General features: G+C 41.5%; 1 long non-coding RNA gene across 1 annotated transcript in view; it reads right to left on the reverse strand.

Annotated features, from left to right (window-relative positions):
- Positions 1–27,163, reverse strand: part of LOC142301077 (uncharacterized) — a 51,002-nt gene that overhangs the window by 22,838 nt on the left and 1,001 nt on the right. The window lies entirely within an intron of this gene.

The raw sequence follows: 27,163 nt of genomic DNA on the forward strand, positions 1-27,163 counted from the left end.
AAGTCCCTAAGAAAGCAACACCCAGACCGCTCTACCGTGTCAACGACTGCAGATAGACTACATACAACTACCCAAGGTAGGAGTGTATGAATACGTCCTGGTATGTGTAGATCTCTTCTCAGGATGGGTTGAGGCCTATCCAGTAAAATGTGCAAATGCTAAAACAACTGCAGAAAAACTGATGAAGGAACTAGTCTGTCGGTATGGCATCCCAGAAGCCATAGAAAGTGACAGGGGTACACACTTCACTGGAGAAATAATGAGGGACATTATGCAGGCCCTGGGAATAGAGCAGGCATTCCATACCCCTTATCATCCACAGAGCAGTGGAAAAGTAGAGAGATTAAACGGGACACTTAAACTAAAAATTCAAAAGGCCATGGCAGAGACAGGAAAGAATTGGGTAGAGTGCTTATCCCTGGCACTCTTTTCAGTCAGACACACTCCAAATAGGAAGACAGGCTTGTCTCCTTTTGAAGTCCTTTTTGGTAGTGCCCCAAAAACAGGTCTCTACTTTCCACAAGTGTTACAGATGCAACACGGCACTATGACAGCCTACGTCCAGGCCTTACAGGAAAGACTTAATGTGGTGCATAAACATGTCTTTTCATCCATTCCAGATCCCAATGCAAGTGCAGATGTGCATCAGCTGAATCCAGGTGATTGGGTGGTCGTGCGCAGACACGTGAGAAGGAGCCTAGATCCACGCTTTGATGGCCCATTCCAAGTCCAGCTGACCACATCCACCTCAGTGAAACTTGAGGGAAAACCCACCTGGATCCACGCCAGTCACTGTAAAAAGGTCACTCCACCGGCAGAATGACAGTCTTGCTAATTATCCTGCTAGGTGTAGCAGGGTTGCTGCAACAAACAAAGACACTGAGCGAACTTTTTAATACGGACTGGGATAATAAACTCATTCGCCACCATATTTCTCTTACTGAGGACATGGAGGGAGAAAAGCCAAAAGACTGTTGGATCTGCACACACAGTCCTATTTCTTCAAAGACTATGCCTTATTTAGCCTTACCTCTGGAACCACAGGAGGTATTGGTACCAGACTGTATACACAATGAAACCTGGACTCAATCTAGATTTTTGGGAGAAGATGTACCTCGTGATGTATCTGCTACATTGACTATAGTTGGATGGGTCACTAAACCCTGGTTCCAGCTAAATATCGCTCGACCCGATGGATACTCGTGGTGGATGGAATACGATTCAGACATGGGCATAATTGCCAAAATAAAGACTAAGATTCCTCATTCGGGCCCCATTCCCCATGATGGATTATGGTTCAGTCTTCAATACAATGGTGTTGGAAATTGTGGAGAAGACAATAACTGTTTCTATATACATACACATGACTCAACCAAGGACAATGAGACAGTATATCAGAAGGGTATTGAGGGCTGTACATCATCATTTATTAGACGGACTTTTAGGAGGGAGCGGGGTAGCTGTATCTCGGGTATGACCGGAAAACAAATGAACAATATGTGGTGTGCTCATAAAGTCATGAAGGGGCTTCTGAATCTGCTTTATTGTGTACAAAGTCAAACTCACTTTTGTATTTTCCCAGAGGGAGTGTTTTTGGTTTGTGGGAATCGTGCTCACAAGTGGGTGAGCCCTGACATGAGAGGGGTCTGCACACTTGCCAGACTTACACCAGCCACTTTCATAGTTCCTCATAGTGAAGTAGATGTAGCAGCTGTCCCAATTCATACCTTGTATAAACGAGCAGCAGATAATAAACCCCGGCCAAATGGTAGGCCTCATGTAGTAGAATTGGGAAAAGCAAATAAGGTATTTAGTGCTATTTTCATACACCCTTTCTTAATGCAAATGTGGGACAAGCTAGTAGAGTCCACTGACTACCTGGATGATCAAATTTTTCGGGTTCTTGAGATTCTAAATGCTACCAATGCTATACAAAAACAATTAATTGTAGTCACTAACCAGCATACTATAGTGCTAGACTTTGTGACAGCAAAAGACGGCGGAATGTGTCAAATAATTGGTCCTGCCTGTTGCCATTACATTGACCCTGCAGGCAACCTCCAGGTTAGAGCAGATATACAGAAAACAAGTGAACTTAGGGATAAATGGTTAAAAGAGCACGATGCCAACAAGGACTCCTGGTGGGGAAATACATTTTCTTTTATGAATCCAGCCAATTGGTTTAAAGGCATAGCAGGTTGGGTTTCTGGCATTATACAAACCTGTATGCAAATATTGTTGTTCTGTCTACTGCTTTATATAGCTGTAAAAACATTGATATATGCATTACCTAAACTATTGAATAATGTATGTTCTAAGAGTCCCAGCATTGAACCCTCTGTAGTTTACTACGGACCCCAAATGGCCTCTGCTGACCGGGAGTAGGTGTCCACACTGAGGGTGGATGGGTGAAGTGGTAGGAAGACCCCTCATGGGTACTAGGCCCATGAGCCAGCAGCTCCTGTTTGGACGCCTACTGACCGTGTAGTGAAGGTTATACCATTTACAAAAGGGGGAAATTGATATAGAAGGGTTAATAGTTTCTCTTTTTCTTTATTAAAGATTTATTGTTATTAGTAAGTATATCTGATGGTAGTTCATAGTCATTATGGAGCCTACGGAATAAGAGACAGACTCAAGGATTATTATGGTTTCTAAATGTTCTTCTTATCTCATATGCATGACTCTACATTTTTGTTTTGCTAAAACTTAAAGGTCATATGAACAATTAGTAAAGTTCAGCTCGAAGTTTTTTTCTTTTTCTTTTGCAATATCACATTGATCTGTAAATGGTATAAATAAACTGTACTTTGATGAAATAAACAGAAGAAATTGATCATGCCCACATGGATGCTGGTCTTTTCTCTCCGAGCGCTCGATCTTGATTAGGTCTGAAGAGGCCTAACTCAAGAGAACCTCACTGGTGATCCCATAAGCTGACTTGTGACAAAACAGAACAGCTACAACATGCCCATGCCATCACGTTGCCTCCACCATGTTTTACAGAGGATGTGGTGTGCCTTGGATCATGTGCCGTTCCCTTTCTTCTCCAAACTTTTTTCTTCCCATCATTCTGGTACAGGTTGATCTTGGTCTCATCTGTCCATAGAATACTTTTCCAGAACTGAGCTGGCTTCATGAGGTGTTTTTCAGCAAATTTAACTCTGGCCTGTTTATTTTTGGAATTGATGAATGGTTTGCATCTAGATGTGAACCCTTTGTATTTACTTTCATGGAGTCTTCTCTCTACTGTTGACTTAGAGACAGATGCACCTACTTCACTGAGAGTGTTCTGGACTTCAGTTGATGTTGTGAACGGGTTCTTCTTCACCAAAGAAAGTATGCGGCGATCATCCACCACTGTTGTCATCCGTGGACGCCCAGGCCTTTTTGAGTTCCCAAGCTCACCAGTCAATTCCTTTTTTCTCAGAATGTATCCGACTGTTGATTTTGCTACTCCAAGCATGTCTGCTATCTCTCTGATGGATTTTTTCTTTTTTTTCAGCCTCAGGATGTTCTGCTTCACCTCAATTGAGAGTTCCTTAGACCGCATGTTGTCTGGTCACAGCAACAGCTTCCAAATGCAAAACCACACACCTGTAATCAACCCCAGACCTTTTAACTACTTCATTGATTACAGGTTAACAAGGGAGACGCCTTCAGAGTTAATTGCAGCCCTTAGAGTCCCTTGTCCAATTACTTTTGGTCCCTTGAAAAAGAGGAGGCTATGCATTACAGAGCTATGATTCCTAAACCCTTTCTCCGATTTGGATGTGAAAACTCTCATATTGCAGCTGGGAGTGTGCACTTTCAGCCCATATTATATATAGAATTGTATTTCTGAACATGTTTTTGTAAACAGCTAAAATAACAAAACTTGTGTCACTGTCCAAATATTTCTGGACCTAACTGTAAGATCGACGATGGCTCTACAAGAAGGAGGTGAAATGGATGATGGCTCTACAAGAAGTAGATAAGAACACAAAACTAGGAGAACCAAGGGAATGGTAGTCATAGGTCACAAATAGGACTAATGCATCAAGGATTACATCTACACAACTTTTTTGCAAAAATATGACAAAGATTTATTAAATGGAGTAAATGGCAAAAAAGTGACATATAAAATACAATATCAAAGGGATTTACAAAGAACAATGATCAGGCTCATAGGGGTGTCACTGAAGTTAAACGCATGGGTCCACCTCCCATAGGGGGAGCAGTATCAAAATCAGTAGGGACATGACCTGATTGACTCCTATATAATTAGTGGAAAATTGCCCCAATAATACAGCACAAAATGCATGAAACATCAGAGAAACGCCAAAGCGTATATCCTATAATGTAGGGCTATAGTTTATATAGAATATAGTACATCAGAGAGTCAGGTCGTGAACCGAATACCAATTATATAACAGACAAGTAACAGTAAGCGGTATCAACAAAATTTGTTAGTCAGTCGCTGTCCTAAACTCACCCATGATGGTTTACGTGGAGCCCGAGAAAAACGTGCCCCGACATACACGTTTCGCTGTCTTCTTCGGGGGGCCGTGGTGTGGTGTGCCATAAGCTCAGCTGCATTTAAATAGCCCGCTTCTGTGACCGGCTAGTCAAAAAACAAATATGCGCATATCTGTGAAGAAGAAAATGAGATGGATGGTGGCTCTAAAAGGAGAGTAGATGAATGGTGGCTCTACAAGATTGAGATCAGATGGACAATGGCTCTACAAAAAAGAGATGAGATTGACGATGGCTCTACAAGAAGGAGATGAAATGGAGGATGGCTTTACAAGAAGTAGGTAAGATTGACGATGGCTCTACAAGAAGGAGATGGAATGGACGATGGCTCTACAAGAAGGAGGTGAAATGGATGATGGCTCTACAAGAATTAGATAAGATCGACTATGGCTCTACAAGAAGGTGGTGAAATGGACGATGGCTCTACAAGAAGTAGATAAGATCGACGGTGGCTCTACAAGAAGGAGGTGAAATGGATGATGGCTCTACAAGAAGTAGGTAAGATTGATGATGGCTCTAAAAGAAGTAGATAAGATTGATGATGGCTCTACAAGAAAGAGATGAATGGTAGCTCTCCAAGAAGGGGATAAGATGGACAATGACTCTACAAGAAGGAGATGAGATGGACGGTGGATCTACAAGAAGGACATGAGATGGATGGTGGCTCTAAAAGGAGAGTAGATATAGTAGGTGACTATACAAGATTGAGATCAGATGGACAATGGCTCTACAAAAAAGACATGAGATTGATTATGGCTCTACAAGAAGGAGATGAAATGGTGGATGGCTTTACAAGAAGTAGATAAGATCAACGATGGCTCTACAAGAAGGAGGTGAAATGGACGATGGCTCTACAAGAAGTAGATAAGATCGACAATGGCTCTACAAGAAGGAGGTGAAATGGATAATGGCTCTACAAGAAGTAGGTAAGATTGATGATGGCTCTACAAGAAGGTGGTGAAATGGATGATGGCTTTACAAGAAGTAGATAATATCAATAATGGCTCTACAAGAAGTAGATTAGATCGACGATGGCTCTACAAGAAGGAGATAAGATGGACGGTGGGTCTGCAAAAAAAAGATGAAATGGATGGTGGTTCTGGAAGAAGCAGAGGAGATGGAGGGGGAATCTACAAGAAGAAGATGAGATGGACGGTGGCTCTACAAGAAGAAGATAAAGAAGATAGAATGGATGATGGCTCTACAAGAAGACAAGTAGAAGGTTTTCGTTAAGCATGTCAGTAAGTTGCAAGGAACTTGCACTACAGCTAGTGGAGAACATGACAACACTAATTAGACCTCCAAGGTCTTCTCATATGTTAGTCACCAAGAATTTTAGGGTTGAATTTTCCCGTAACTTAACCTGGCAGAAGTAATCTACGCTCATAAACTTTAGCAAAAACTTTTGCCTGATTAAATATTGATGCCTCACATTCGGCATTTCATTCTTCGGCAGATTGGTCACAGCTGGCGCTGCAAAGTTCCTGTTGGTTTGTATAGCAAGAATTTTAAAGTCTAGATAATTGCCTGTTCCCTATAGTACACCTAAGGCGAAGAAAATCCACAAGGTGTACAATGAAGTTTTCAATCACTGCACAGAAATAACACAGAAAGATGGCAACCGCTGTGGGTTTATGAGATCCTTGAAAGAAACCAGCGAGGGAAGGAGAAAAAAAAGACAAATCACTGATGCATGAATGGATGGAGTTAAGTCTGGTGAATTTTGTCTGACTCCACAGTGACCTTGTCAAATTGAGTTAATGGCATATATATTCGTGTAGGCATTGGTGTGTTAAGACTTGCACTCCAGCTGAGGACGTCTCGCAACGTGGCAGATGATTTGATGCTGAATCACATTTTCGGTATCTTTATTATTTGGAGATATGGTCCTGGATCGCAGGCTGGGAAAACATATTTTGGATATGGGTTTTTTTTTCCTTAATGATAAATATTGGATTTTGCAGAGAGAAAAAAAAATATAAATTATAGATAAGCATGAAATAGATTAAATGTTGGTATCTCCAGAAATGAAAAAGAAAGTGGTGGACGGTGAAAATAACAAATAACAAACACTTATGTAAATGGGAAAAGTTGTTTTCTGAATGTTTGGTGGATCAACAATAGGGGTCAGGAGGGAAATATGAGTTCTTCTACGGCTAGATCATGCTTTGTGGTTGTACATATACCCGTCCTTTTATCCTTCCCAATCCCTCAGTGGAACTTGAAGGACATTTGTCATTTTCAACCATATTACCTATGATCATAGAAGATAAATACAACTAGAAGTAGATAGATAGATAGATAGATAGATAGATAGATAGAGGGATAGATAGATAGATAGAGGGATAGATAGATAGAGGGATAGATAGAGGGATAGATAGATAGATAGATAGATAGATAGATAGATAGATAGAGGGATAGATAGATAGATAGAGGGATAGATAGATAGATAGATAGATAGAGGGATAGATAGATAGAGGGATAGATAGAGGGATAGATAGATAGATAGATAGAGGGATAGATAGATAGAGGGATAGATAGATAGAGGGATAGATAGATAGAGGGATAGATAGATAGAGGGATAGATCGAAAGATAGATAGAGGGATAGATAGATAGATAGATAGATAGATAGAGGGATAGATAGAGGGATAGATAGATAGAGGGATAGATAGATAGAGGGATAGATAGATAGAGGGATAGATAGATAGAGGGATAGATAGATAGGGATAGATAGATAGATAGATAGGGATAGATAATAGATAGATAGATAGATAGATAGAGGGATAGATAGATAGATAGGGATAGATAGATAGATAGATAGATAGAGGGATAGATAGATAGAGGGATAGATAGATAGAGGGATAGATAGATAGGGATAGATAGATAGAGGGATAGATAGATAGATAGATAGGGATAGATAGATAGATAGGGATAGATAGATAGATAGATAGATAGGGATAGATAGATAGATAGATAGATAGATAATAGATAGATAGATAGGGATAGATAGATAGATAGATAGGGATAGATAGATAGATAGAGGGATAGATAGATAGAGGGATAGATAGATAGATAGATAGATAGAGGGATAGATAGATAGGGATAGATAGATAGAGGGATAGATAGATAGATAGATAGGGATAGATAGATAGATAGATAGGGATAGATAGATAGATAGATGGATAGATAGAGGGATAGATAGATAGAGGGATAGAGTGATAGATAGATAGAGGGATAGAGTGATTGATAGATAGATAGATAGATAGATAGATAGAGGGATAGATAGATAGATAGATAGATAGAGGGATAGATAGATAGATAGATAGATAGATAGAGGGATAGAGGGATAGATAGATAGATAGATAGGGATAGATAGATAGATGGATAGATAGAGGGATAGATAGATAGAGGGATAGATAGAGGGATAGATAGATAGATAGAGGGATAGATAGATAGATACATACAGGGATAGATAGAGGGATAGATAGATAGATAGATAGATAGATAGATAGATAGATAGAGGGATAGATAGATAGATAGATAGAGGGATAGATAGATAGATAGATACATAGAGGGATAGATAGAGGGATAGATAGATAGATAGATAGATAGATAGATAGATAGATAGATAGGGATAGATAGATAGATAGATAGATAGATGGATAGATAGATAGAGGGATAGATAGATAGAGGGATAGATAGATAGATAGATAGAGGGATAGATAGATAGATAGATACAGTCAGGGCCAGAAATATTTGGACAGTGACACAAGTTTTGTTATTTTAGCTGTTTACAAAAACATGTTCAGAAATACAATTATATATATAATATGGGCTGAAAGTGCACACTCCCAGCTGCAATATGAGAGTTTTCACATCCAAATCAGAGAAAGGGTTTAGGAATCATAGCTCTGTAATGCATTGCCTCCTCTTTTTCAAGGGACCAAAAGTAATTGGACAAAGGACTCTAAGGGCTGCAATTAACTCTGAAGGCGTCTCCCTCGTTAACCTGTAATCAATGAAGTAGTTAAAAGGTCTGGGGTTGATTACAGGTGTGTGGTTTTGCATTTGGAAGCTGTTGCTGTGACCAGACAACATGCGGTCTAAGGAACTCTCAATTGAGGTGAAGCAGAACATCCTGAGGCTGAAAAAAAAGAAAAAATCCATCAGAGAGATAGCAGACATGCTTGGAGTAGCAAAATCAACAGTCGGGTACATTCTGAGAAAAAAGGAATTGACTGGTGAGCTTGGGAACTCAAAAAGGCCGGGGCGTCCACGGATGACAACAGTGGTGGATGATCGCCGCATACTTTCTTTGGTGAAGAAGAACCCATTCACAACATCAACTGAAGTCCAGAACACTCTCAGTGAAGTAGGTGTATCTGTCTCTAAGTCAACAGTAAAGAGAAGACTCCATGAAAGTAAATACAAAGGGTTCACATCTAGATGCAAACCATTCATCAATTCCAAAAATAGACAGGCCAGAGTTAAATTTGCTGAAAAACACCTCATGAAGCCAGCTCAGTTCTGGAAAAGTATTTTATGGACAGATGAGACAAAGATCAACCTGTACCAGAATGATGGGAAGAAAAAAGTTTGGAGAAGAAAGGGAACGGCACATGATCCAAGGCACACCACATCCCCTGTAAAACATAGTGGAGGCATCGTGATGGCATGGGCATGCATGGCTTTCAATGGCACTGGGTCACTTGTGTTTATTGATGACATAACAGCAGACAAGAGTAGCCGGATGAATACTGAAGTGTACCGGGATATACTTTCAGCCCAGATTCAGCCAAATGCCGCAAAGTTGATCGGACAGCGCTTCATAGTACAGATGGACAATGACCCCAAGCATACAGCCAAAGCTACCCAGGAGTTCATGAGTGTAAAAAAGTGGAACATTCTGCAATGGCCAAGTCAATCACCAGATCTTAACCCAATTGAGCATGCATTTCACTTGCTCAAATCCAGACTTAAGACAGAAAGACCCACAAACAAGCAAGACCTGAAGGCTGCGGCTGTAAAGGCCTGGCAAAGCATTAAGAAGGAGGAAACCCAGCGTTTGGTGATGTCCATGGGTTCCAGACTTAAGGCAGTGATTGCCTCCAAAGGATTCGCAACAAAATATTGAAAATAAAAATAATTTGTTTGGGTTTGGTTTATTTGTCCAATTACTTTTGACCTCCTAAAATGTGGAGTGTTTGTAAAGAAATGTGACAATTCCTACAATTTCTATCAGATATTTTTGTTCAAACCTTCAAATTAAACGTTACAATCTGCACTTGAATTCTGTTGTAGAGGTTTCATTTCAAATCCAATGTGGTGGCATGCAGAGCCCAACTCGCGAAGATTGTGTCACTGTCCAAAGATTTCTGGACCTAACTGTAGATAGAGAGATAGAGAGAGGGATAGATAGATAGATGGATGGATGGATAGATAGATACAGTGGGGAAATATTTAGTCAGCCCCCAATTGTGCAAGTTCTCCCACTGAAAAAGATGAGATTTGCCTGTAATTGACATCAGAGGTGACCACAACTATGAGAGACAAAATGGGAAAACAAATCCAGAAAATCACCGCATCTGATTTGGCAAGACTTTTTTTGAAAATTATGGTGGAAAATAAGTATTTAGTCACCTAAAAACATGCAAGATTTCTGTCTCTCACAGACCTGTAACTTTTTCTTAAGAGGCTCCTCTGTCCTCCACTCATTACCTGTAGTAATGGCTCCTGTTTGAACTTATCAGTATAAAAGACACCCGTCCACAACCTTAAACAGTCACACTCCAAATTACACTATGGTGAAGACCAAAGAGCTGTCGAAGGACACCAGAAACAAAATTGTAGCCTTGCACGAGGCTAGGAAGACTGAATCTGCAATAGGCAAGCAGCTTGGTGTGATGAAATCAACTGTGGGAGCAATAATAAAAAAATGGAAGACATAAAAGACCACTGATGATCTCCCTCGATCTGGGGCTCCACGCAAGATCTCACCCAATGGGGTCAATGGGGTCAAAATGATAACAAGAACGGTGAGCAAAAATCCCAGAACTACACAGGGGGACCTAGTGAATGACCTGCATAGAGCTGGGACCACCGTATCAAAGGCTACTTTTAGTAACACACTACGCCGCCAGGGACTCAGATCCTGCAGTGCCAGAGATGTCCCCCTACTTAAGCCAGCACATTTCCGGGCCCGTCTGAAGTTTGCTTGAGAGCATTTGGATTATCCTGAAGAGTACTGGGAGAATGTCATATGGTCCGATGAAACCAAAGTAGAACTGTTTGGTAGAAACACAACTCGTCATGTTTGGAGGAGACAGAATGCTGAGTTGCATCCAAAGAACACCATACCTACTGTGAAGCATGGAGATGGCAACATCATGCTTTGGGGCTGTTTCTCTGCAAAGGGACAAGGAAGACTGATCCGTGTAAAGAAAGAATGAATGGGGCCATGTATCGTCCATTTTGAGTGCAAACCTCCTTCCATCAGCAATGGCATTGAAGATGAAACATGGTTGGATCTTTCAGCATGATAATGATCCCCAGCACACCGCCAGGGTAATGAAGGAGTGGCTTCATAGGAAGCACATGAAGGTCCTGAGTGGCCTAGCCAGTCTCCAGATCTCAACTCCATAGAAAACCTTTGGAGGGAGGTGAAAGTCCATGTCGCCCAGCGACAGGCCGAAAACATCACTGCTCTAGAGGAGATCTGCATGGAGGAATGGCCAACATACCACCAATAGTGTGTGCCAACCTTGTGAAGACAGAAAACGTCTCAGTTCGGTCATTGCCAACAAAGGATATAGAACAATATACTGAGATGAACTTTTCGTTATTGACCAAATACTTATTTTCCACCATAATTTGCAAGAAAAATCTTCCCAAATCAGACGCGGTCATTTTCTGGATTTGTTTTCTCATTTTGTCTCTCATAGTTGTGGTCACGTATGATGTCAATTACAGGCAAATCTCATCTTTATAAGGGGGAGAACTTGCGTAATTGATGGCTGACTAAATACTTTTTTTCCCCACTGTAGATCTAGCACTACCTGGTCATATAGTTTAAAGTTTCAGCCTCTATGTGTGTGGCACCCCTGAGGCTTCAGTCGCCACAGGGTGCTGCATCTCCTTTAAGATGTAGTACTCATCCCGGGTAAGGAAGGGTTAATCGCTGGTGTTTCTCACATTCACACACAAAACACAGTTAGGTGCTTTCCCACCAGGGGATGGCCTGGGGTAGATAGGGGGGTGGTCATCACGAAGCATGGGACTTTCCCGGTCACTGGGACAGCCACCTGGGGGGCGGGCACCACTTGGGGGAAAGGAAAGGAACATATTCACACATAGTGAGTTAGCCCCGGGCACAGCTTGGGGTGAGGAGCACAGTCGGGACTTCGGTCCAGACACATTCTTTCTACCTTCTCATTTCTGGGAGCAAGCTGCTCGGCCCGGGTTCTCACAGCTACACGGGATTCCAGGGTCTGCGGAGAGTGCCGGAAACACCCGCAGCCCTTTCCACATTCCACCTACACCGGGATTGGCGGAACCCCGACCAGAAAGGACTCAAAGTGGGAACACCGGCAGTGACCTCGAATTGCTCAGGATCGACTGGGGCCCATCACTGCGGTGACCGGTATCTCCTTGGTAAATCAGGACTGTGAGTAAAATAGACCTTGAACCCGCAGAGACTGTGTCCGCCTGTCCTTGTCAGCGCAATCGCCCCGTGCTTCGGCACTCGCCATTACTACTCTCCTCATCATCCTCCCCGGGGCCCGCTCCACGTGAGTGGGGAGCAGAAACATCTTAGCTGCTATGACCATCAGCCCCTGAGGACAGCGACAGCAGCGGCGGCTAATTCCCTGGCTGCGTACCGCAGGTGGCGTCACAAAGTGAACCTCCATCATCATCTTTCCCCCCCACATTCTTTAACTGGGCAAAAGAGCCACCCCGTGACATCCCACTGACCCGACATCACCAGCCCTGTGATGAGCAATTTAACCCCTTGCCCTGTGGCTGCTACATACTGGTAGAGACATCCCCCAAAAGACTTGCAGCAGTAACTGCAGCAAAAGGTGATCCTACAAAGGATGATCCCGTGGCCAAGTTGCCGGACGGGAGCTAGATGTTTGGCCACAATGCCCCGTGCAACTTTAGGCTAAACTTCCTCCGGAACGATGCGCGGGACTAAAAATGATACAGAATATTTTATAACTTTTCGACGGACCAGATGTTTTTTTTTATTATGTCCTGATATGTGACACCATAGAATTTCAAAGAGGACGCTCTTTATGTTTTCTGAGACTGCGGATTTTTGGGGTAGGTAGAAGAAGATCTCAGACCTGCCTTTCTCTTTTCAATTATTCAGTCCGTCCAGGATTTCTCGCAGACTCTCTCTTCCAAAAATGACATTTTTTTCTGTTTACATTTTATTCTTTCGGAACGAGTGCGACTATTTCTTCTTCTTCTTCTTTGTCTTTATATTTTATTTTATTTTTTTCCGGAACATTTTGTATTCATGAAACTTTAGAAATGTGAGTTACGATAGAAGTAAAAGCTCCATCCTGTCAGAGCTTTTTCATTCTGTGTTTTTTTCTTTTCTTTTTTTTTACCAGCGCCTTGAAGTTTTTGCAACTCCCCACGGTAATTTTAACCGAGTCTGACATAACACATATTTAACAGGAAGCAATAAAGCCGACATTCATATTTAATCTGCAGTTAATAATTCTTTAATAACGTGTAATACAGACAAATTTACTCTGTAGTTTTGCAACTGAAACCATTAAAAATTTAGACCAGAAGAAGAAAAAGTAGATAAAAGAATTTCGGAGGAAGCTAAATTAAAAAAAAATAATAAAAAAAATAAATTGTAATGGAGAAGTAATACATCTGGTGACTGGGATTTACAATGTGTCTTCTCAATTGCTTCACTAGGAAGCATCTGTAGCTTTATTTGACAAATAATACTGCCATATGGTGAAAGAATGATACCGCCATATAGTGATTAAATATGATAGTGTCGCTACACTGCCTTGAAAAATACCTCATTCTGATAAAACTGTGATTTTGTTAAAAAATAATACTGCCATATGGTGAAAGAATGATACCGCCATATAGTGATTATATATGATAGCGTCGAAACACTACCTTGAAAAATATCTCATGCTGATAAAACTGTAATATTTTAAAAAAACAAATCTACATCAAGCAGCCCCATGTAGCGCCCTCTTCTCTGCAGAGATGCCGACTTATTCACTGCCCTGGCTGTGTCGTGTCCTCCTCTGCACTCCCCCAGCCATCCATGTGTGCTGCTGCCTCCTTCCCCTCATGGGCCCTGTACATGCTGCACAGGGTTCCAAGCAGTGCAGCAAAGACCCACGCGCACACCGGCCCTCCTCTTAAACGGCCAGTGTGCTATTTCCAGGAAATGCCTCTCAGCCTATGGCTGAGAAGCACAGTGTATTTAAGGCACCCTCCAATTAGGGAAGGTGCCTGCGCAATGCCTCTAGTTAGTTAGTGTTCCAGTCTGCTACCAGCTAGTCAGGTCCTAACATCCCTGTGTCCGTCTCCAGTACCTCCCTTCCCATAACTGTCTATCCCTGCCATGCCCACCCATTCCTGTTCGTACCCACCTATTCAGCATTTCCGGTCTACTCCTGAGTCCATTACCTGTCCTGGGGATCAGCTGCCACAGTCCCAGTCACTGCCCTGGAAGTAGAACCTCGCGTCCGCCTCGTGGTTAAGCCCCTCTCACTAAGGGGTAAGCCAGAGTCCCCCCTGTGGTCCAGTAGGTCCACTAACCCTTCTCACTGCCTCTACACCGGCTATGAGCATTACACCCCTTAAAGGTCACCGTTTCCACATGATGTTGCCTTCAGATTAACCCATTAACCATCATTAACTTTGATCTGTCTCTCATACTGAGCCCGCATCTTATCTGGCAGATGATGACTGAAATATTTAGACAGGGCTCCACCTCCTCCTCCCTTGTCCATCTACATAGAATTTCATCAGTAACAACTGCCATCTCTTATATCACAAAGATATTACAAAGTTTCTCATTTTCATGTGTGCTATTCATTTATGAAATAAAAATTGGAATAAAGGGGGAAAAAACAAAAGCACAACCTCCACCCCAAAAAAATAAAATTGCCCGGTTCTTATGGGGTTAAGTGGCAAAAATCTGGTGACTGATTCCCTTAACACCCCTGGTGGTCTACAGTAGTAATGTGTAATGGTATAGGGTAGTGATGAAGCTATCGGCAACATTTCTGGTGTACTAGATTATGAAAGAAGTAATGTTTGCTTTCCTCTTGGTCTTGGGTAGTTTTGGGGTTATTTCAAATTTTAATTTTTGTGTAGGGAAGCAAAGAATACAAGATACCAAAAATCTCCAGACTCCCTACTGCCAGGGAGTATTGGGAATTTGACCCTTATTGCACCTGAGGTGAAGTGCACATAAAGGCAATGGGCATGACAGAGTTGTATGAAGCCTTATGGTAAAATATGGAAAACAAAACCCCTCCATCATGGCTACCATCCATAGGAAAGATGTTTAGGACTTTATTTCCACTAGAGCCTTGTCTTTTCCTCTTCATCTTGATGATCTTAAAATATCTGTTTCCTATTTCACTTGCGTGGAGAGGGGTTGATGTTGCCCCCATAGCAGTTCCTAATTCTCCTATTCTGGGTATATCTATGGTCACAAGTATACTATGCAGAGGCGGTTTCTGCACCAAACCATGCAATACCTTATAGCCGGATTTATAGGTCAGCTTCAGTCCTCCTTATGGAAACAATGGTCATGGGTGCACGTAGACAGAGCAAAGAAGATCCAAGTTAATGTCCAGGAAGCAGGAATCTACGGCATACACCATCCAATTTTCCAAACTGCTTTATTCCAATATCATGTGTAGTTAAAGGTAGCGGGGAGAGAGCCGGGTGCAGGCCCCCTAATGGATCTCTTCATCTTGATGATCTTAAAATATCTGTTTCCTATTTCACTTGCATGGAGAGGGGTTGATGTTGCCCCCATAGCGGTTCCTAATTCTCCTATTCTGGCTATATCTATGGTCACAAGTATACTATGCAGAGGCGGTTTCTGCACCAAACCGTGCAATACCTTATAGCCGGGTTTATAGGTCAGCTTCAGTCCTCCTTATGGAAACAATGGTCATGGGTGCACATAGACAGAGGAAAGAAGATCCAAGCCAATGTCCAGGAAGCAGGAATCTACAGCAGACACCATCCAATTTTCCAAAGTGCTTTATTCCAATATCATGTGCAGTTAAAAGTAGCGAGGAGAGAGTCGGGTGCAGGCCCCCTAATGGATATCTTCATCTTGATGATCTTAAAATATCTGTTTCCTGTTTCACTTGAGTGGAGAGGGGTTGATGTTGCCCCTATAGCGGTTCCTAATTTTCCTATTCTGGCTATATCTATGGTCACAAGTATACTATGCAGAGGCAGTTTCTACACCAAACCGTACAATACCTTATAGCCGGGTTTATAGGTCAGCTTCAGTCCTCCTTATGGAAACAATGGTCATGGGTGCACATAGACAGAGGAAAGAAGATCCAAGCCAATGTCCAGGAAGCAGGAATGTACAGCAGACACCATCCAATTTTCCAAAGTGCTTTATTCCAATATCATGTGCAGTTAAAAGTAGCGAGGAGAGAGTCGGGTGCAGGCCCCCTAATGGATATCTTCATCTTGATGATCTTAAAATATCTGTTTCCTGTTTCACTTGAGTGGAGAGGGGTTGATGTTGCCCCTATAGCGGTTCCTAATTTTCCTATTCTGGCTATATCTATGGTCACAAGTATACTATGCAGAGGCAGTTTCTACACCAAACCGTGCAATACCTTATAGCCGGGTTTATAGGTCAGCTTCGGTCCTCCTTATGGAAACAATGGTCATGGGTGCACGTAGACAGAGCAAAGAAGATCCAAGCCAATGTCCAGGAAGCTGGAATCTACGGCATACACCATCCAATTTTCCAAAGTGCTTTATTCCAATATCATGTGCAGTTAAAAGTAGCGAGGAGAGAGCCGGGTGCAGGCCCCCTAATGGATCTCTTCATCTTGATGATCTTAAAATATCTGTTTCCTGTTTCACTTGCGTGGAGAGGGGTTGATGTTGCCTCCTTAGCGGTTCCTAATTTTCCTATGAAGGCTATATCTATGGTTACCCCTCACTTGCATGGAGAGGGGTTGATGGTGCCTCCTTAGCGGTTCCTAATTTTCCTATGAAGGCTATACCTATGGTGACCCCTTTTTGTTTGGTTTAAAAGTATATTTTTCCCTAGTTTCATCTTAAGAAGTGGTGAAATCCTGATGAGATTCGTCAGATCCACTCAGACAGAATTATAGACTAAATCATCCAATGAGAAAATGGAAATGTCTCCTCTTTTCAATTTTCTAGCGTATTAATCACAGCTGTAAGCAAGACAGCAACACAAATCAAGCATTGAATTGTTTTACTTTGCAACGTCGCAACGGCCAACGTGCAGTCACCTTGTGCAATCAGCAGTAAAATGATGCGCCAGATTCACCCGTGATTTATGTGCCTGGAACTTGTAGAGTTGCATTTTTTTTCTCCAAGCTTAATGAACAACTTGGAAAGTAAATGGGATGAATCCTGACAAAGTGGATAATATCTGCAATGTTTACAATAGAAATGAGTTTTCAAAAAAAAAACCTTGACCGACCGCCTGCGTGTCAGCGTGTGTTAAAATTCAGCAGCATGCTCCTACTTAAGATGGCAAATGGATGCGTTCTCCTTCTTCTTTTGTTCTGTACCAGCCCTGAATTACAGTGTTCAATGAAGCTATGGGGAGCTGGCATCGCATCGCAGTATGAAAGAGACATTCATTCTTTATACACAGTCGTATCTTTTTATGGAAATAGAACTGGCGGCACTGAAGATTCACAAGGATTTGGCATATCGGATTAATTTACAACATCAGAGAAGGGGCTGTCTACATCTCAGCCGCCTCTCATGTATATTGCGTATTACACTAGTTATATTCTTGTACATAGGGGGCAGTATTATAGTAGTTATATTCTTGTACATAGGGGGCAGTATTATAGTAGTTATATTCTTGTACATAGGGGGCAGTATTATAGTAGTTATATTCTTGTACATAGGGGCAGTATTATAGTAGTTATATTCTTGTATATAGGGAGCAGTATTATAGTAGTTATATTCTTGTACATAGGGGCAGTATTATAGTAATTATATTCCTGTACATAGGGGCAGTATTATAGTAGTTATATTCTTGTACATAGGGGGCAGTATTATAGTAGTTATATTCTTGTACATAGGGGCAGTATTATAGTAGTTATATTCTTGTATATAGGGAGCAGTATTATAGTAATTATATTCCTGTACATAGGGGCAGTATTATAGTAGTTATATTCTTGTACATAGGGGCAGTATTATAGTAGTTATATTCTTGTACATAGGGGGCAGTATTATAGTAGTTATACTCTTGTACATAGGGGGCAGTATTATAGTAGTTATATTCTTGTACATAGGAGCAGTATTATAGTAGTTATATTCTTGTACATAGGAGCAGTATTATAGTAGTTATATTCTTGTACATAGGAGCAGTATTATAGTAGTTATATTCTTGTACATAGGAGCAGTATTATAGTAGTTATATTCTTGTACATAGGGGCAGTATTATAGTAGTTATATTCTTGTACATAGGGGCAGTATTATAGTAGTTATATTCTTGTACATAGGGGGCAGTATTATAGTAGTTATATTCTTGTACATAGGGGGGCAGTATTATAGTAGTTATATTCTTGTACATAGGAGCAGTATTATAGTAGTTATATTCTTGTACATAGGAGCAGTATTATAGTAGTTATATTCTTGTACATAGGAGCAGTATTATAGTAGTTATATTCTTGTACATAGGGGCAGTATTATAGTAGTTATATTCTTGTACATAGGGGCAATATTATAGTAGTTATATTCTTGTACATAGGGGCAGTATTATAATAGTTATATTCTTGTACATAGGGGCAGTATTATAGTAGTTATATTCTTGTACATAGGAGCAGTATTATAGTAGTTATATTCTTGTACATAGGGGCAATATTATAGTAGTTATATTCTTGTACATAGGGGCAGTATTATAATAGTTATATTCTTGTACATAGGGGCAGTATTATAGTAGTTATATTCCTGTACATAGGGGCAGTATTATAGTAGTTATATTCTTGTACATAGGGTGCAGTATTATAGTAGTTATATTCTTGTACATAGGAGCAGTATTATAGTAGTTATATTCTTGTACATAGGAGCAGTATTATAGTAGTTATATTCTTGTACATAGGGGCAGTATTATAGTAGTTATATTCTTGTACATAGGGGCAGTATTATAGTAGTTATATTCTTGTACATAGGGGGCAGTATTATAGTAGTTATATTCTTGTACATAGGGGCAGTATTATAGTAGCTATATTCTTGTACATAGGAGCAGTATTATAGTAGTTATATTCTTGTACATAGGGGCAGTATTATAGTAGTTATATTCTTGTACATAGGAGCAGTATTATAGTAGTTATATTCTTGTACATAGGAGCAGTATTATAGTAGTTATATTCTTGTACATAGGGGCAGTATTATAGTAGCTATATTCTTGTACATAGGAGCAGTATTATAGTAGTTATATTCTTGTACATAGGGGCAGTATTATAGTAGTTATATTCTTGTACATAGGGGCAGTATTATAGTAGTTATATTCTTGTACATAGGGGGCAGTATTATAGTAGTTATATTCTTGTACATAGGAGCAGTATTATAGTAGTTATATTCTTGTACATAGGAGCAGTATTATAGTAGTTATATTCTTGTACATAGGGGCAGTATTATAGTAGTTATATTCTTGTACATAGGGGCAGTATTATAGTAGTTATATTCTTGTACATAGGGGCAGTATTATAGTAGTTATATTCTTGTACATAGGGGGCAGTATTATAGAGTTATATTCTTGTGCATAGGAGCAGTATTATAGTAGTTATATTCTTGTACATAGGGGCAGTATTATAGTAGTTATATTCTTGTACATAGGGGCAGTATTATAGTAGTTATATTCTTGTACATAGGGGCAGTATTATAGTAGTTATATTCTTGTACATAGGGGGCAGTATTATAGTAGTTATATTCTTATACATAGGGGCAGTATTATAGTAGTTATATTCTTGTACATAGGGGCAGTATTATAGTAGTTATATTCTTGTACATAGGGGCAGTATTATAGTAGTTATATTCCTGTACATAGAGGGCAGTATTATAGTAGTTATATTCTTGTACATAGGGGCAGTATTATAGTAGTTATATTCCTGTACATAGAGGGCAGTATTATAGTAGTTATATTCTTGTACATAGGGGCAGTATTATAGTAGTTATATTCTTGTACATAGAGGGCAGTATTATAGTAGTTATATTCTTGTACATAGGGGCAGTATTATAGTAGTTATATTCTTGTACATAGAGGGCAGTATTATAGTAGTTATATTCTTGTACATAGGGGCGGTATTATAGTAGTTATATTCTTGTACATAGGGGGCAGTATTATAGTAGATATATTCTTGTACATAGGAGCAGTATTATAGTAGATATATTCTTGTACATAGGGGGCAGTATTATAGTAGTTATATTCTTGTACATAGGGGCAGTATTATAGTACTTATATTCTTGTATATAGGGGCAGTATTATAGTAGTTATATTCTTGTACATAGAGGGCAGTAGTATAGTAGTTATATTCATTTTCTTCACATGTTGCGGTAGATATGAGTTATTTGCTGAATATCTGTATGGATACCATATGCTGCTCTTGATGTCCGTGTGTTGAGCCTCACTGGTTCTTCCTTTGCTGACTTTGCTGATATATAGATATATTGTTTTCTGTTATTTCTTCTCTCGTTATCAATTTGCAGGATACACGGCTGTATATGTAATATATTATAATACACCACATTCACTTGTCATACTAAATAGACTCACTTTGATTCTTTTTGTGACAAATTGCCCCAAAGGCTCCGCATTTCAGAAAACATATTATCTTCCCAGATTATGGCATAAAGCTCTGCTGTGCTCCTGCCCGGGGGGCATCTTACACCCACCGCAATCTCTATATATTACTAGGCCTTCTGCCACCTCTTAAAGTGCTACATTCTGATATCAATGGCCGGGTGCAAGATGGAGGGATGTGTTTCATGTCCTGGAAGGAGAAGAGACATTGGATAACTGATATTAAAAACAGAAAAAAAAATTACACTTGTGAGACCCAATGCTTTATATATATATATATATATATATATATATATATATATATATATATATACACTACAGTTCAAAAGTTTGGGGTCACCCAGACAATGTTGTCTTTTCCATGAAAAATCCTACTTTTATTTATCACATGAGTTGCATAATGAATGGAGACTATTGCTCCCACAACAGCTTTATAGGGTTGAGGTCTGGTGACTGGGCTGCCACTCCATTACAGATAGATACCAGCTGCCGGCTTTTTCCCTAGATAGTTCATGCATAATTTGGAGGTGTGTTTTGGGTCATTGTCCTGTTGTAGGATGAAATTGGCTCCAATCAAGCGCTGTCCACAGGGTATGGCATTGCATTGCAAAATGGAGTGATTGACTTCTTTATTCAAAATCCCCTTTACCTTGTACAAATCTCCCACTTTACCAGCACCAAAGCAACCCCAGATCATCACATTACCTCCACCATGCTTGACAGATGGCGTCAGGCACTCTTCCAGCATCTTTTCAGTTGTTCTGCGTCTCACAAATGTTCTTCTGTGAGATCCAAACACCTCAAACTTGGATTCGTCTGTCCATAACACTTTTTTCCAATCTTCCTCTGTCCAGTGTCTGTGTTCTTTTGCCCATATTAATCTTTTCCTTTTATTAGCCAGTCTCAGATATGGCTTTTTCTTTGCAACTCTGCTCTGAAGGCCGGCATCCCGGAGTCGCCTCTTCACTGTAGACGGTGACACTGACGTTTTGCGGTCACTATGTAATGAAGCTGCCAGTTGAGGACCTGTGAGGCGTGGATTTCTCACACTAGAGACTGTAATGTACTGGTCTTGTTCCTCAGTTGTGCAGCGCGGCCTCCCACTTCTCTTTCTACTCTGGTTAGAGCCTGTTTGTGCTCTCCTCTGAAGGGAGTAGTACACACCGTTGTAGGAAATCTTCAGTTTCTTGGCAATTTCTCCCATGGAATATCCTTCATTTCAAAGAACAAGAATAGACTGTCGAGTTTCACATGAAAGTTCTCTTTTTCTGGCCATTTTGAGAGTTTAATGGAATCAACAAATGTAATGCTCCAGATTCTCAACTAGCTCAAAGGAAGGTCAGTTTTATAGCTTCTCTAATCAGCAAAACTGTTTTCAGCAGGCAGTAGGAGCGTGAAGGGTCTATTTTACCCTCTGTGAGGTGGATTGTTTTATGGACCTTTTGGCTTGCATGGAATAAAGGTTCTTGGGATTGTTCACTCATCCCTCGCTCTGTTGATTAGACACCATGACACTAACTTTTCCCATTAATGGTTTTTGGGGGGGGGGGGTTTGTGACCAGGCTATGTCTTCGGCCTCTATACACCAACAAGAATGTTTCCACTCAATGACGGCAAGCAAAGATCTTGAAAAGCTGAAAAGCGAATACTGCAAAACCTCCTTGGAACCTGAAAGGGGCAGCATTTAGCTATCTGTGGGTGTTTTTGTGATGATTAAGGACGCGGATGCCGTCACTGCATTGATTGGCGCGGGACACTGAGTAATCATTCTCCACCGTCCGTAATGGAGTTTCTGGCCGGTGATTTAATGTCCTCTGTACGTTAATTCTTTAAGTCATGGCACTATAAATGAAGCGATGAAGTGTCGGCCATATTTAACCCGACGTATTTGCTTGACAGGAGCCAGCAGGACAGCGGCCGCTCGCTCGCGCCAGAATCCGGCGCCGGCGTGTGAATCATTTTTATAGGGGACGTTGCTTTGTTGCAGCTGTCATGAAATTTATTTCACTCTTGTAATAATTTGTCAGCCGCCGATGGACGTCCTTTGAGTTTCCGGGCGCGCTCGTCTTTTGGACTCTGAGGTCCGACGATTTATTGGCTCTTGTAATTATAATGAGCCGATGAAGCAATAATATGTGATTTACTGCTCCACTTTAGAGGTTTAAAGGGGAACTCCCTATTTAAACTCCCTATTTTGGGTCTTTATTCGCTTTTGAGCTGTTGCTTTGCAACAAAATTTGTGGCTACCTCCGGGTGGCAAGGCCGGCCGCCGTGCTCTTGAAGGGCTATGTTGCTACCATTCGCATTGAATATGAAGGCGGGTAATCTGCATCAATAGGGCTGTTACATGCGAATTGGCATTAGTTGGAAATAGATGATATAAATGAAGAAGAGGAGGGAGATGAACTCTAGCGCCACCTATTGGAAGTAGCAATCCTAAAAGTCATAAGTGGCCCTTTAACGAGCCTTGTCATAAGACTTAGGATTTATGCCAGATCAGAACCTTAATTTGCAGACAGTGTTTCGGGGTGATTGCCCCTCGTCAGTGCAAAGTATGAGATCTGATCTGGCTGTATGAGAAGCTATAGTGGGGTCTAAGAGGAAACCTTTCTCCTCCAATCTGGCTGCCAGTGAGGAGTCTTATACCTGCAATGCTCCTCTGGGAAATATTCACATTGTCTCTTCAGGGAGGAAGGAGACAAACTCTAGCGCCACCTATTGGAAGTAGCAATCCTAAAAGTCATAAGTAACCCTTTAACGAGCCTTTTCATATGACTAACGATTTATGCCAGATCAGAACCTCAATTTGCAGACACAGTGTTTCAGGGTAATTGTCCCTCGTCAGTGCAAAGTATGAGATCTGATCTGGCTGTATGGGAAGCTATAGTGGGGTCTAAGGGGAAACCTTTTGTCCTTGCGGAGACTGACAAACTAATCTGGCTGCCAGTGAGGAGCATTGCAGCTATAAGACTCCTCACTGGCAGCCAGATTGCTTTGTCAGTCTCCACAAGGACAAACGTTTTCCCCTTAGACCCCACTATAGCTTACCATAGAGCCATTAGTGACCCTTTAACAAGCCTTTTCATATGACTTAGGATTTAGGCCAGATCAGAACCTCAATTTGCAGACACGATGTTTCGGGGTGATTGCTCCTTGTCAGTGCAAAGTATGAGATCTGATCTGGCTGTATGAGAAGCTATAGTGGGGTCTAAGAGAAAAACCTTTCTCCTTGCGGAGACTGACAAACCAATCTGGCTGCCAGGGAGGAGCATTGCAGCTATAAGACTCCTCACTGGCAGCCAGATTGGTTTGTCAGTCTCCACAAGGACAAAAATTTTCCCCTTAGACCCCACTATAGCTTACCATACAGCCATTAGGGACCCTTTAATGAGCCTTTTCCTATGACTTAGGATTTATGCCAGATCAGAACCTCAATTTGCAGACACAGCGTTTCGGGGTAATTGCCCCTCATCAGTGCAAAGTATGAGATCTGATCTGGCTGTATGAGAAGCTATTGTGGGGTCTAAGAGGAAAACCTTTCTCCTTGCGGAGACTGACAAACCAATCTAGCTGCGAGTGAGGAGCATTGTAGCTATAAGACTCCTCACTGGCAGCCAGATTGGTTTGTCAGTCTCCGCAAAGACAAAAGATTTCCCCTTAGGCCCTATTATAGCTTACCATACAGCCATTAGGGACCCTTTAACGTGCCTTTTCTTATGACTTAGGATTTATGCCAGATCAGAACCTCAATTTGCAGACACAGCGTTTCAGGGTAATTGCCCCTCATCAGTGCAAAGTATGAGATCTGATCTGGCTGTATGAGAAGCTATTGTGGGGTCTAAGAGGAAAACCTTTCTCCTTGCGGAGACTGACAAACCAATCTAGCTGCTAGTGAGGAGCATTGTAGCTATAAGACTCCTCACTGGCAGCCAGATTGGTTTGTCAGTCTCCGCAAGGACAAACCTTTTCCCCTTAGACCCCACTATAGCTTACCATAGAGCCAGATCAGATCTCATACTTTGCACTGACAAGAAGCAATAACCCGGAAACATCGTGTTTGCAAATTGAGGTTCTGATCTGGCATAAATCCTAAGTCATATGAAAAGGCTCGTTAAAGGGTCACTTATGACTTTTAGGGTTGCTACTTCCAATAGGTGGTGCTAGAGTTTGGCTCCTTCCTCCTTAAACAGACAATGTGAGGACAGTAAGTACATTACTATGGATGGGTCAGCTCTGTGAGTACTATAGTGCACACTGTTGGCAGTGGCATGGGTGGTGCTGTTGGCTTTCTTATGGCGGTATGGTGGCATCTCATCTCAGTAAGCTATCATCTACCCATGGTATAGCGCCTGATCATCTTTAGCAGTTACATAGACAGTAAATGACATGGTGGCGCCCTTGCACTGCCACCTCTGCATTCCAACCGGGCATTCAGAGCCCCGTTCTTAAGATTATTGGGAATCCCCGAGATCGGACAAGTTATCTTATATGCACTGTGCAGCACTTGGCTATCTTTGTCAGGCCCAAAGACAAGAAATCATGCAGTGATGCGCATGCACAGCATTGCTCCATTCCAAGTGGCAGGTGCATTGCCCTATTCTTGGGATTCAGGTTGGTGCTTAGCAATTAACAAGTTATTGCCTATCCACAGCACTGAGCTTGGCTATATCTGCCAGGACCATTGTCACGCACAGACTTGGGGAAGGTCCAGCATGAGGCGAAACACACAACAAGGGGTTAACCAACAAAAAACAAGGGGTACACTGGAGACACTTAACAATGGTTAACAATGGTGGGTCCTGGTGCTAGGGAAGGGGATGATGGAACACCTCCTGCACTCATCTGCAGCTGCACCCTGCACTCCTAGCTAGTCCCTATACAGGTTCTGCACCTGTCGCCGAGCAGAATACATGAAGCCCTGGCTAGTGAGCTGGCAGGTGAGGATGGCTAGTCCCATCACTGCACTAATACAACAAGAAGGGAAGGTACAGCAGACAGAGGAAACTTCCAAGGATAAAGCCCAACCTCACTATTGCAGTCAGACATCAAGACTGCAGCCTACACTGCTTCTCTGCAACAAGGGCTCCAGCAGCTCCTTCCACCTTGAGGCCCAGCTTCAAATAACTGGCACCCTCTACTCGGAGATGTGACCATATATAGGGGAAAAGAGTGGTCACCAACCAGAAGTACCTGAGGCCAGGTCTGTGACATCCATAGACAATAAGTGATGTGCATGCGGAGCCATGCTCCATTCCCACTGGCAGGTTCATTGCCCTATTTTTGGGATTCAGGTTCGTCCCTAGTAATTAACAAATTAATACCTATCCACACCACTGAGCTTGGCTATCTTTGCCAAGCCCATAAGTAATGCGCATGCGCGGCACTGCTCCATTCCAGCTGGTTCATTGCCCTATTCATTGCCCTAGTAGAGTTCATTGCCCTATTCTTGGGATTCAGGTTGTTCCACAGTGATTAACAAATTACTTCTTATCTACAGTACAGAGCTTAGTTATCTTTTTCAAGCCCATAGGCAATAAGTGATGCGCATGCGCGGCACTGATCTACTCCAACTGGGCATATAAGTGCCACATACTCTAGATTGAGGCAGAATTTCAATCAAGTTATCTCCTATCCACATTACAGAGCTTGGCTACTTTTACTGGCCGATAGACAATAAGTAATGCGCATGCGCAACACTACTGTTTTCCAACTGGTTATGTAAATTTCCCATTCTGTGGATTGAGGTTGAGCCCCAATGATTAGCAAGTTATCACTTATCTACAATACAGCATTCGGTGCCTTCCAGCAACTGCATAGACAATAGTTGAAATGATGGTGCGCATGCATGGAAAACACTCTATTCCAACGTATCAGAGCCCCATTCTCGGGATCAGGTCTCATATAACAGACCCCCATTAATCAGCAAGTTATCACTTATCCACAAAACAGTACTCAGCTATTTCAGCCGTCTCATAAAGAAACAAGTAGTAGTGCGCATGCGCAGTCACCTGTTATGATTTGGTAACCGTGGACGGTTACAAAAATCCCATCAGCAGAAAAACGCAAAAAAAACACAAGAGTAGTTGGCACCTGAGCTGACCGCAATCCCCTATCTGTCAGACCACACTAGAAGTAGCCGTGGAGCATTCCTAAACACACCTAGACGCTTCGTCACAGCCAGAGAAACTTACTACACCTCACAGATAGAAATGAGGAAACCTATCTTGCCTCAGAGCAGTCCCCAAAGGAATAGCAAGCCCCCAACATATAAAGAAAATAGTGATATAAGAAAACACAATACACAGATAGAAAATATAGATTAGCAAAGGCAAGACCCGACTTCCTAGATACAACAGGAAAGGAAACAAAACTGATTGCAAAACCCTGCGGAAAAATACCAATCTCCTGATATGAAAAAACCCTGAGACCACACGGTCTCTCCCCCATTATATCAGGTACTCTTGTAAATAATGGGAGAAACAAAATATCGAAAAACACAAAAAATACAAAAGTGCAAATAATCAAGTTGAACAGTGGGGCTTGCAGAGAGGGAACCCCTCATGCTCATCAAAACAGAAAGACAATTCCTCTCCTGC

This window comes from Anomaloglossus baeobatrachus, chromosome 4 (genome assembly GCF_048569485.1).
Source record: "Anomaloglossus baeobatrachus isolate aAnoBae1 chromosome 4, aAnoBae1.hap1, whole genome shotgun sequence".
NCBI classification, from domain to species: Eukaryota; Metazoa; Chordata; class Amphibia; order Anura; family Aromobatidae; genus Anomaloglossus; species Anomaloglossus baeobatrachus.